Source organism: Trematomus bernacchii, unplaced genomic scaffold (genome assembly GCF_902827165.1).
Source record: "Trematomus bernacchii unplaced genomic scaffold, fTreBer1.1, whole genome shotgun sequence".
In the NCBI taxonomy this organism is placed as follows: domain Eukaryota; kingdom Metazoa; phylum Chordata; class Actinopteri; order Perciformes; family Nototheniidae; genus Trematomus; species Trematomus bernacchii.
The window spans coordinates 211,063-221,959 of NW_022987728.1; the positions used below are offsets into that span (position 1 = coordinate 211,063).

General features: G+C 40.9%; 1 long non-coding RNA gene across 2 annotated transcripts; it reads left to right on the top strand.

The window, feature by feature from the left end:
* Positions 1-391: 391 nt before the first annotated feature.
* Positions 392-10,041, top strand: LOC117494600. Of its 2 annotated transcripts, none has more exons than XR_004557109.1 (3): positions 392-666; positions 1,681-1,830; positions 10,003-10,041. It is a non-coding gene; the product is annotated as an uncharacterized LOC117494600 (long non-coding RNA). The 2 variants fall into 2 exon arrangements; XR_004557108.1 differs by having other exon boundaries at positions 9,966-10,039.
* Positions 10,042-10,897: the final 856 nt, after the last annotated feature.

Sequence of the window (10,897 nt, forward strand, 5' to 3'; positions counted from 1 at the left end):
TATGTGTATTTTATTGCAGTAAAAATACAAGGGATTACCGATTAGTTGAACTGCTCCACTGACCCATATGGAGAAGCATTGATTGCTCTTGACTCGATTAATATTCCTGGTTTGCAGATTAACACGTCAAGGCAGCTGTGATGAGTCCGTTAAACCGGAAAAGGAGAGATTTGACCTTCAACATAAAACGTACAATGTGACATCTCGGAAGAAAAGAGGAACGATTTAATGTAACGTAGAGGACAAACATGTAGGTATAAAATTAAGATCTGACTGTTAAATTATAGAAGAAAGATGCCATCAGTTAAAGCAAATATGTTGTACTTTAAATTCATAATCTACCAAACAATTAGGTAGACTTTAACCTTAACCGGAAGTTGTAGCTATTCTATCTAACTTGACGCTAGCCTTTGCAGTTTTAAATCGCAAAACACCACGTACTGCGGGCAATTTCCATCTAGTTTGTTATTTGTTGCACCTTACCAACATAATATTAAACCATGGCTTCTTATACGTGATTTCCTACCTTTTAAAAGCTGTTTTTGGGCCGGAGGATGACGCAGGATTTCTGCAAAGCGTCAAGTTTACATTGGCTACTGTTGACATAATCAGTGAGAAGACGACAAATCCGAGTCACAAGACTTCTTCCGAGCTGCCTTCTTTCAGGTAAAAAACAACCCATTTTCTACCATTATTCCTTCCTTATTTATCAAATACATGTAAAGTGGGTCGAGCGTGTTGACAATTAACGTAAGTAAGTACGTAAGACCAACGGTTATTTTTGTCAGTTTGTCACCACAGTGACGGCTTAAGCTAACGTTAGGCTAGTTATCTTCTTTTCTCTATGTGATATTTCCAGTTTGTTCTATTAATAATACGAAGAATAGTGGCGGACATTGTTGCGAAAAAAGTTCCCTGTAACTGGAGCTGTGCTGGCATCATTGGCTATGATGCATTGGTGCACTTAAGTAATTAAGTACATTTAATCAACTACTGTACTTTACTAGTACAATTTTGAAGTACTTGTACTTGAGTATCTACATTTTTCGCTGTTTTGTACTTCTACCTCACTATAATTCAGAGGTAAATAGTGTACTTTTACTCCACTAAATGTATTTAATGTCTTTATCAGAGGTGGGAGAAGTACTCAGATCTTGTACTTGAGTAAAAGTAGAAGTACCAGAGTGTAGGAATACTCTGTTACAGTAAAAGTCCTGCATTCAAAATGTCACTCAAGTAAAAGTACAAAAGTATCAGCATCAAAATATAGTTACCAAAAGTAGGCATTGTGCAGATTGGTCCATTTCAGAATAATATATATGATATGTGTTATAATGATTGATCATTAAAGTGTTCTCAAAGCTGGTAAAGGTGCAGCTAATGACTTTGTATACTGCAGGGTAGCTTGTGAATTTACTCCAGGTGGAACTCAAGTCTAATTTAAGACGTGATTATATTTACCATCATTCATCCACATCTGTAAAGTAACTAAAGTATTCAATAAATGTAGTGGTGTAAAAATACAATATGTACCTCTTAAATGTAGTGGAGTACCTCTAAATTGTACTTAAGTACAGTACTCTAGTGAACGTACTTAGTTACTTCACACCCCTGTTGATATGATCCTGATGAAACGGCAGAGGATGTGTGTTTACCGGACTCTTGTTGGGTTGTAAACAGGATTATAAGAGATGGAAAACGCTGGTTTCCGCAGCGGGAGCTTTGACAGCCTTCATCATCCCAGCGAAGATGATGATGACGAGATGGTGGACATTGCAGGAGCCACGCTAGACTTCTCTGCCACGGAGGATGACCCTCCCCTCAGCTCAGGTAACAGAGATGGTTTCCAGTCAGGGTCCAGAGACAGCTTGGGGAGGGGGTTACTCCTTGGTTTGACCATACATTCAAACCATCTCTGGCTCAAACCCAGCTGCTGATCTTTCTTGATTTCATACCTCCTCTACTTTTATATGCCCTCATATCCTGCTCTTTACTATCTACTATCTGAAACAGGCATTACACATCACAATCAACAACTGTGCAGCCTTTGGACTGCTGCAGTGTTGCTGAAATCCCATTATTATCATTATGTTCTCATAAACAATATGACAGGGCTTGTTTTCACTGTCCTCTGTGTGTGTGTTAGTTACAGTCTGCTTTGAGTGTGTGTGTGTCACATGCTTTGAGTGAGTCGTGGTCATACATCCGATTAATCAGTTACTGCATGTTCCTTCACTCAGTCACATACTTTATGGATTTACTTTGCTTTGCTTTGGCTTCACCTTTGAAATGAAAACCATTAAAGTGAGTCACTGTACTTCTGGTGTACTCTGGGTTTCTACACTGCTCGGTTACTGATGATGTCATCGTAATGTCACTGATCTGATTGTACAACAAGCTAAACAAAAAACGGAAATGACTTATACATTTGACTGTGCAGTGAGAAGATTTATCTCACGTTAATGATTGACGTCTGCTTTGCTTGTATATCATCATGGTGTCCGTTTAAGACCTCAGTTAGCTTATTGGAAGCAACACAAATAAGTGAAGACTTAATCAAATTTGATAACAACATAATATGATTCAGCATGAAAACAACTGGAAGAACAAATAGTTATGAGGAACAATGACTGTGGACATGTTGCATCAGACTTTTCATCTGACACCACTAAAAAAAACTCAACTGTCCTTTTATTAAAAACAACACATTTACAAAAAAACTGATCCAAAGATTCAAAGGCCTTATTTGAAAATAACACCCACGGCAAGATTACTTAAAACTTTCAGGACGATTCAGTGCATTTTGAAGTGACAACAAATAATCGTCAGACAGTGATTTGAGCTGCCTGGTTACTACTGAGGTCACAGTGACATCACCAGACAGGAAGGAAGTCTGGAGGCGAGCTTTTCTCTGAATGGAAGAAGCTTCTTGGGGGCTGGTTCCACTGCGTCAGCAAAAAACCGACAACCATGTATTTTTGAAATTACACGGCGGTTTGTGAAAGAAAATCCTCAACCCATCTGAGTGTGTAGTGGAGTAGAAACTGGAGGGTCAGCTAAACTGGAGTTTTCCTGATAGTAGTGATTCGCTGCTCTAGCTGATTATAATTGTGTGTCAGGCTCCGGGGAAATCAGGAGGCCAAAATAATTTCATCGTCCAAGATTAAAGTTTGACATGACTTTGGAACGGCAGAAGATAATAAAATAGGTCCCTGTGCCGATATACGAAAGAAACGTGTATTAACATCCGTAGCATCCTTAGCAATTAGCATTTTATTTCCTGGGTTTTTCGCATTTTCACTCACTCTTCCTACTTCTCTTCCCCTCTCAGACAGTGGAAAGTGCTCATTAGCGAGCACTTGGACTTGTTGCCAAGCAGTTCCTCTTTAAACCGTGCTAATCATTTCTCCCTGGGTAACCTGTTGCTAAGGGACTCATTGCACCCTAATGTTTATTTAAGAGTGTTAGCCTAGGAGGAGTTGCAAGTCTAAATGCTGGATAGGGATTGTTACCCACAGTGTGTGTGTGTGTGTGTGTGTGTGTGTGTGTGTGTGTGTGTGTGTGTGTGTGTGTGTGTGTGTGTGTGTGTGTGTGTGTGTGTGTGTGTGTGTGTGTGTGTGTGTGTGTGTGTGTGTGTGTGTGTGTGTGTGTGTGTGTGTGTGTGTGTGTGTGTGTGTGTGTGTGTGTGTGTGTGTGTGTGTGTGTGTGTGTGTGTGTGTGTGTGTGTGTGTGGTGTGTGTGTGTGTGTGTGTGTGTGTGAGTGTGAGTGTGTGTGTGTGTGTGTGGTGTGTGTGTGTGTGTGTGTGTGTGTGTGTGTGGTGTGTGTGTGTGTGTGGTGTGTGTGTGTGTGTGTGTGTGTGGCGAGGTGATAGTATTTTTACATATATTTGTTTAGAGCAGACAAACAAGCTTTCAAATGAAACGTATCAGTGTTTCTTATCCTACGCCTAAAGGAGAGGTCACCCCGGGACATTTTGAATTTCACATCAGCCGTCAATCTGTCCAGCTTTTTCGCATGTAGTAGAAAAAACCCTCTTTTAATTTTCCATGAAAGAAAAAAGGGCTGTTCTGAGCTCCTTCCTTTTTACTGCAGTACTCTTCTTCACATTCACGCTACCATCTCAACCACATACTCAACCACAGACGCTCCTCTGGGTCCATTAGATTGCTCATAAAGTGCATTATACACAGTCATAATGGCAGCCTTGTAGTTATAATCATCCTAAGCTAACATTTCAAAGGTGTGACTCAAACACTGAAACCTTCAGTCAGTGCTAATGATTGTTGTAATCGGACATTTTGTTTGGAGATAAAACATCATGCATACGCTTTCTGTCACTGAGATCACTCATAACGTCTGGAAGGTGTTGTTTGCAAAGTATTACCTGCCAATTCAGCTTCTTATACCTCATTCACGCCAACGGTGTTTCAGGGCCGGTTCGGAGCTGGACCGAAGAACCGGTTCTGAACCTGAAAAGCTCGAGCACGGAGCTTGAACCGGAGTTGCGTTGGTGTGAGTGAGGTATTACTGAGGTGCAGGACTTTCACAACATAATATATTATCTGTAGGGCTGGGTCATAACCCTAACCCTAACCTATAGAACACACTAAGATAAAAGCATAATGGTGCCTCTTTAATACCCAGTTGAAATTCTGTGTTGCAGATTGTAAGATAAGTTTAGGGTGTGTGTGTTTCATTCGTTCAAAACATCAATGTAAGGATATCCCGGTTGATCAAAACTCTTCAGAAGTGTTTCCTTCCCTCTTCAAGGGAGTTTTTTTATTAAAAGTTGTCTCTGTAATTTTCCAGTAGGACCGTCACATCATGTCCTGTTACTTTAGAGTCTCCTTCCAGCACGTGGAAAACGTGATCTCCTGGACATACAAAATAATCGAATCAACGGCAGGGACGCACATTCCTACTTTATTACATTTCCTCTGACGCAGTAAATATGATTTCAAGCTGCTAATGACAGCCCATCACGACAGCAACATGGTACAGAGAGGTTGTTTGTTGTCGCCAGGTGTCACGGGGGGTCACATGGGACGCCAATTCCCATGGCAACTCAGACCTCAGGAGTTCAAGGTTCGAATCCATACTGGAGACGGTGTGTTTTCAAGCGTGTGTGTTTTTCTGTCAGCCTTTTAAAATATGTGTGTGTGCATGTATATCTGGAAAATATAACGTCATGTGTTACTGTTAGTAGACTGTGACGCGGGCATATGACGAAGGTGACAAGGTGTCCAGTTTTGTTGATATTCTGTGGAAATGTAAGATTATAGTGTGTACTCTAGGACACCCACACACACACACACGAGTGAGTGCCGAGCTCAGCAGGAGGACATCCCTTGTTTGTAGAGAGCAGAGTTTAATAAGCTGTACTTATTATTTTTGTTTATTGATTATTAACTAGATCAATCTTTTGGTCTTTGAAATATCAGAAATAACAACAGATGTTCATTCCAGTTTCCTGCGCTCCTTGCACTTCACAGGCTATAGAAAGCACATGAATGCTTATTAAATTGCACTACAGCTAAGTGAACAGCTGAGATATTTCCCAAGTAAAATCCTCACATTAATGACATCATTTCTTATATTTTGTATTTGTCATTGGTGACAATTTCTTTCCAAGAACACAAAGCCATCAGACAGTCAAATAACAGAAATAGTCCAGTCCCAACATTTCAACGTAAGCACTCGCCACTGCCGGAGTGATTTGCGTTTTGTGGTTGAACACTATCTAATGTAACACAGTGCTGTATATCGATTAAAGGCTAACTCATGTGAGCACGATTGAGGTCATAATGGGTTCACAGTGTAAACAGAAGCTTTACGAGGGTTTAGTTTACACTTTTAAATTGATTTTTTTATGAACTTAATATCATTTTTTCAAATATAACATCATTTTCTTTTCAATTTATTTTCGTATAATTTTCGTCACAGTATTTTTTCATTGTATTTGCATAGATCTTTTCAGCATTTGATGTTCCCAGAACTAAATTGACATTCACCTTACGCACAGCCTGACCTCTTTAAAAACTCCCAGGGTCTCACAGGAGTCAAAAGGTGAAGACCTCATAAACACAAATCCCCCCCCCCTTTTATACGCAGAATAAAGCCAATCAGAGCAGCTCCCAAACCCCGACGACCAATTCAAAACAGTTCCGACCAGCTCAGCCAATCACCATCCACTTCCCAGACACATTAGCCAATCTTGACTCACTCCCAGAGCTCAGCTGGAGTCCACTTCCTCGAGGAGTTCAGAGGAGGGAAGAGACTCCAGTTTTGAGTTTCAGCAGCGACTGATTTGTTGTGTTTTGGGCTGAGAGAAAGATGGACTGGGAGTTCTGGAGCAAGAAGCTGGACCAGGAGGTTCTGGTGGAGGGTGGTGAGTTTTGGGATATTTAAGTCTGATCAAATCTGGAGTTTTAAATGAAGAAAGCCTGTCATCATCTCTTGTCAGACTGTCACACAGGCTGAGCTTGAGTAACACGTTTTATGTATTTTCTTCCCCTGGGTCTGCTGCATTTCAGTTAGCTTTTGTTAGCCTTTAACTCCTTTTTAAATGTTTTTTTTTTTTATCTTTAAGACCATTTACAACCCACCAGGCACTGACTCATGTGGTTAATGTTTCTGTGATGCATGTTTAGGGTCACAGAGGCCGCTTTGTTCCTCTTTATACGGTCATAACTTTGCAGCTGAGGTCCAACTGGGGTCCTTAACACTTGTTTGCATTTTAGTCCACTTTCTATGGATCAGGGAATCTTGAAATCTCTCTGATGGCTTTCTCTTGGTGTCGTTTGGCTTGTCGTTTGATCTGATTTTTTCTCCTAAATGTATGGAAATGACAAATTCCTGTTATTCTTTTCTAGTGTGTTTGGGTTATGTGAGTCTCACAGAGTGTGTTTGGGCTACTACTGTATGAATGAGGAACAAAGGTCAGTCACAGTGGTTGTGTTTACTGTAAATGGGGCAAATCCACTTTAAATAGAAAAGAGCACACAAGGACAAACTGTTGTTATCTTAACCTATTTACTCTATGACAAATAATACAACTTACACATGTTCAAAGCTGGAAAACAGAGAGATCTAACCAGACAAACTAGATTATGAGCTTTTGAAGAGGGTGGGGAAACATGGCGATGTATGACATGTGACAAGATGTGTCATTCTCATAGATGACATGTCATTTTAAACAGTTTTTAAATTTGGTTACAAGAAATTGAATATTAAGCGCATTAGTGACACTTCAAACGTTTTTCTCAGATGGATTTTTGATGTGCAAAAGATGGCCAATAACAGCCCAAACACTCCAACATTTCCCATTCATTTATTAGCTACAACATGAATTTAAGATGTGCAGGTAAACAACTTCAATATCCCAGAAGCACAACAGATTGTTTGCAAGTGACAAACTGGTTTAAACCTCGCATATAATGCAAAGCATATCATGATTGTTATGACATTCTTCACTCCACAGTGTTCTCACTAACACCTGGCTCTCGTTACATGTGGGGTTTTATTACCATCAGCTGACTCTTGTAGCCTTGAAGATAGTGCTGGTGTGTTGCGTAAATCCAGACAGTTCGATTGGTGACATTGTAAAAGAAAGTACGTTTTGAAGGGTGTGTCAGTGACAGAGAGAAAGAGAGAGCACATTTCTTAATGTCATTCCTCCGGAACATTCTTGGAGGTTTAAACCAGTCTAACTTGTCAGATCAGGTGTATTGTTTTAGTGGATGGATGTTCTCCTTCCCCGTGTCATGTTAGAAATGTGGCGGCTGTGTTCGTGAAGTAAAGATGGCGGAGATTAAGATTCTAGCAAAGAAAAAAATGCAAAAAAAAAAGTGTGTGTGTGTGTGTGTGTGTGTGTGTGTGTGTGTGTGTGTGTGTGTGTGTGTGTGTGTGTGTGTGTGTGTGTGTGTGTGTGTGTGTGTGTGTGTGTGTGTGTGTGTGTGTGTGTGTGTGTGTGTGTGTGTGTGTGTGTGTGTGTGTGTGTGTGTGTGTGTGTGTGTGTGTGTGTGTGTGTGTGTGTGTGTGTGTGTGTGTGTGTGTGTGTGTGTGTGTGTGTGTGTGTGGTGTGTGTGTGTGTGTGTGTGTGTGTGTGTGTGTGTGTGTGTGTGTGTGTGTGTGTGTGTGTGTGTGTGTGTGTGTGTGTGTGTGTGTGTGTGTGTGTGTGTGTGTGTGTGTGTGTGTGTGTGTGTGATTTAAAAAAAAATTATAGTTTTTTTACAGCGTCTTTCAAAAGTGCTTCACATTGTTGCAACAGGAAAAATCTTAAGATATATAATTAAATAAGTGTCAATAACTTATTCAATCACAAACCTGTCTTACTGTCTATGTTTGCATGTCAGTTTCTTATCTCAGCATTACCATTTTTCTCATAAAAAGCTCAACACACTCTCCTCACACAGACAGGAAGCACCACCTCCTCCATAAAGGACATTCTGAATACATCCATTAATCCTCAAATGAAAAGCCATTTTTCTTCTGTGCTCAGGCGATTGTTTCTGCCCCAGAGTGACCCGTTTCCACTCTGTTCTCGCTAAATCAGAGCTTCCCGCGTTGCTTCCTGTTTCCGCTCAGGGCCGCTTCTGATTGGCTGCTGCTGGCTGCTAATTGTTGCTGTCTGCGGCTGAAAAGCTGCCAGGTCCTCAGAGCTCTCTGTCTGTCAATATTACTGCAGCAGGTCACAATGCACATCTTCTGAAGCGCCTTTGTTCTCCTGCTTTTCTTTGTTCACACACAGCGATAATAGTGGGTTTGCTGCTGCTAGCACTTTCTCAAGGCTTGTGGGTGTGTGTATATTTGTGTGTATGTGTGTGTGCAAAAGTCAGTTTTCTGATGGGCACATGAGAGCTGTTTGCATCAATATTGCTGCGACTGACTTATCTACTTTTGGAAGACAGAATATGTTCTTGTAGAGAGATTAATTCAGTGAAAAATATATGTTATATTGATTTTAAAACACAACTTTAAAGTATCACTGAGTTGTATTTCTTTGTTCTAGGTTAGCTTCATATCAGAACTAATTTGACTACGCTATGAGTCAAATATGATCTCACATCTAGCACCAAAGCAATTCATGGTCCCTACACAATTATATTTGTTTTAGGGGAAATATTCAGACGATATTCCCCTTGCAACACCCCCAGAACAAGGTTTACATTATTAGCCATAATGCTAAGGTGTTAAGTAAGATTCATCTGTATTTGATGTGACATTATGCATAGGCTATAATTGTGCAGATTTTAGATATAAGAGGAGATGCTACTTTGAGTATATTGACATAAGCTGAATTCAGTTCACACCGGGCCTGGTGTTGTAGTGGATCAAAACAAAAAGTGTGGGAAACACTGCTGGAGTTCTCTGTGTGTGAAGGAGGTCACATGCTCGTCTTGTACATTCATTCTATTTATTGTCTTATAACTATGTGGAAGCATGACCACGTCTGACCACAGAAAGTGTGTCACCCACAAATATGTAACTGATCGAGCAACAGGGCTGAATACAAAAGAACAACTTGCTTTAAAATGACAAGTCAAGAACACTGTGGTCGCAGGGAGAGCCTGGTGTCTGTGTGAGGACGTTAAAGGTCCCCTATGATACCGTTTTTCATCAACATATTATAGGTCTCAGATATATACAGAACATGTCTCTGATTGGCTGAAACACCAAACAGATCATTGCAGCATTACCCATAATCCCCTCTGTTTCAGCCCCGTTTCAAAAGTGCTGATTCTCTGTCTGTTACTTTAGATGAAAATAAGGAGCCCCTCCCCACGCCCCTCTGTTACCTTGGGTGCTGATTGGCTAATGGTTACTCAAGCCAACACATCGTTATGACATCACAAAGTGGCCAAAATCTGATCAGCTCATTTTCAGACAGGTTTTTATAGAAATGGATCAGGACAAAAAGAGAGAGAATCTTTGTTCCTGAAACTTTCAGAGTCTCTTTCCACAGAGGGGAAACATGGTGATGAAGAAGAGACATGAAGAAGAGGGGACACATGTTGATGAAGAAGAGACATGAAGAAGAGGGGACACATGTTGATGTAGAAGAGACATGAAGAAGAGGGGACACATGTTGATGTAGAAGAGACATGAAGAAGAGGGGACACATGTTGATGAAGAAGAGGCATGAAGAAGAGGGGACACATGTGATGTAGAAGAGACATGAAGAAGAGGGAAACATGTTGATGTAGAAGAGACATGAAGAAGAGGGGACACATGTTGATGAAGAAGAGGCATGAAGAAGAGGGGACACATGTTGATGTAGAAGAGACATGAAGAAGAGGGAACACATGTTGATGAAGAAGAGACATGAAGAAGAGGGGACACATGTTGATGTAGAAGAGGACATGAAGAAGAGGGGACACATGTTGATGTAGAAGAGACATGGAGAAGAGGGGACACATGTTGATGTAGAAGAGACATGAAGAAGAGGGGACACATGTTGATGTAGAAGAGACATGAAGAAGAGGGGACACATGTTGATGTAGAAGAGACGTGAAGAAGAGGGGACACATGTTGATGTAGAAGAGACGTGAAGAAGAGGGGACACATGTTGATGTAGAAGAGACGTGAAGAAGAGGGGACACATGTTGATGTAGAAGAGACGTGAAGAAGAGGGGACACATGTTGATGTAGAAGAGACGTGAAGAAGAGGGGACACATGTTGATGTAGAAGAGACATGAAGAAGAGGGGACACATGTTGATGTAGAAGAGACATGAAGAAGAGGGGACACATGTTGATGTAGAGGAGACATGAAGAAGAGGGGACACATGTTGATGTAGAGGAGACATGAAGAAGTGGATTTTGCATAATAGGTGACCTTTAATATGCGCCCCTCTCTCTCTCTCTCTCTCTCTCTCTCTCTCCCCTCTCTCTCCTC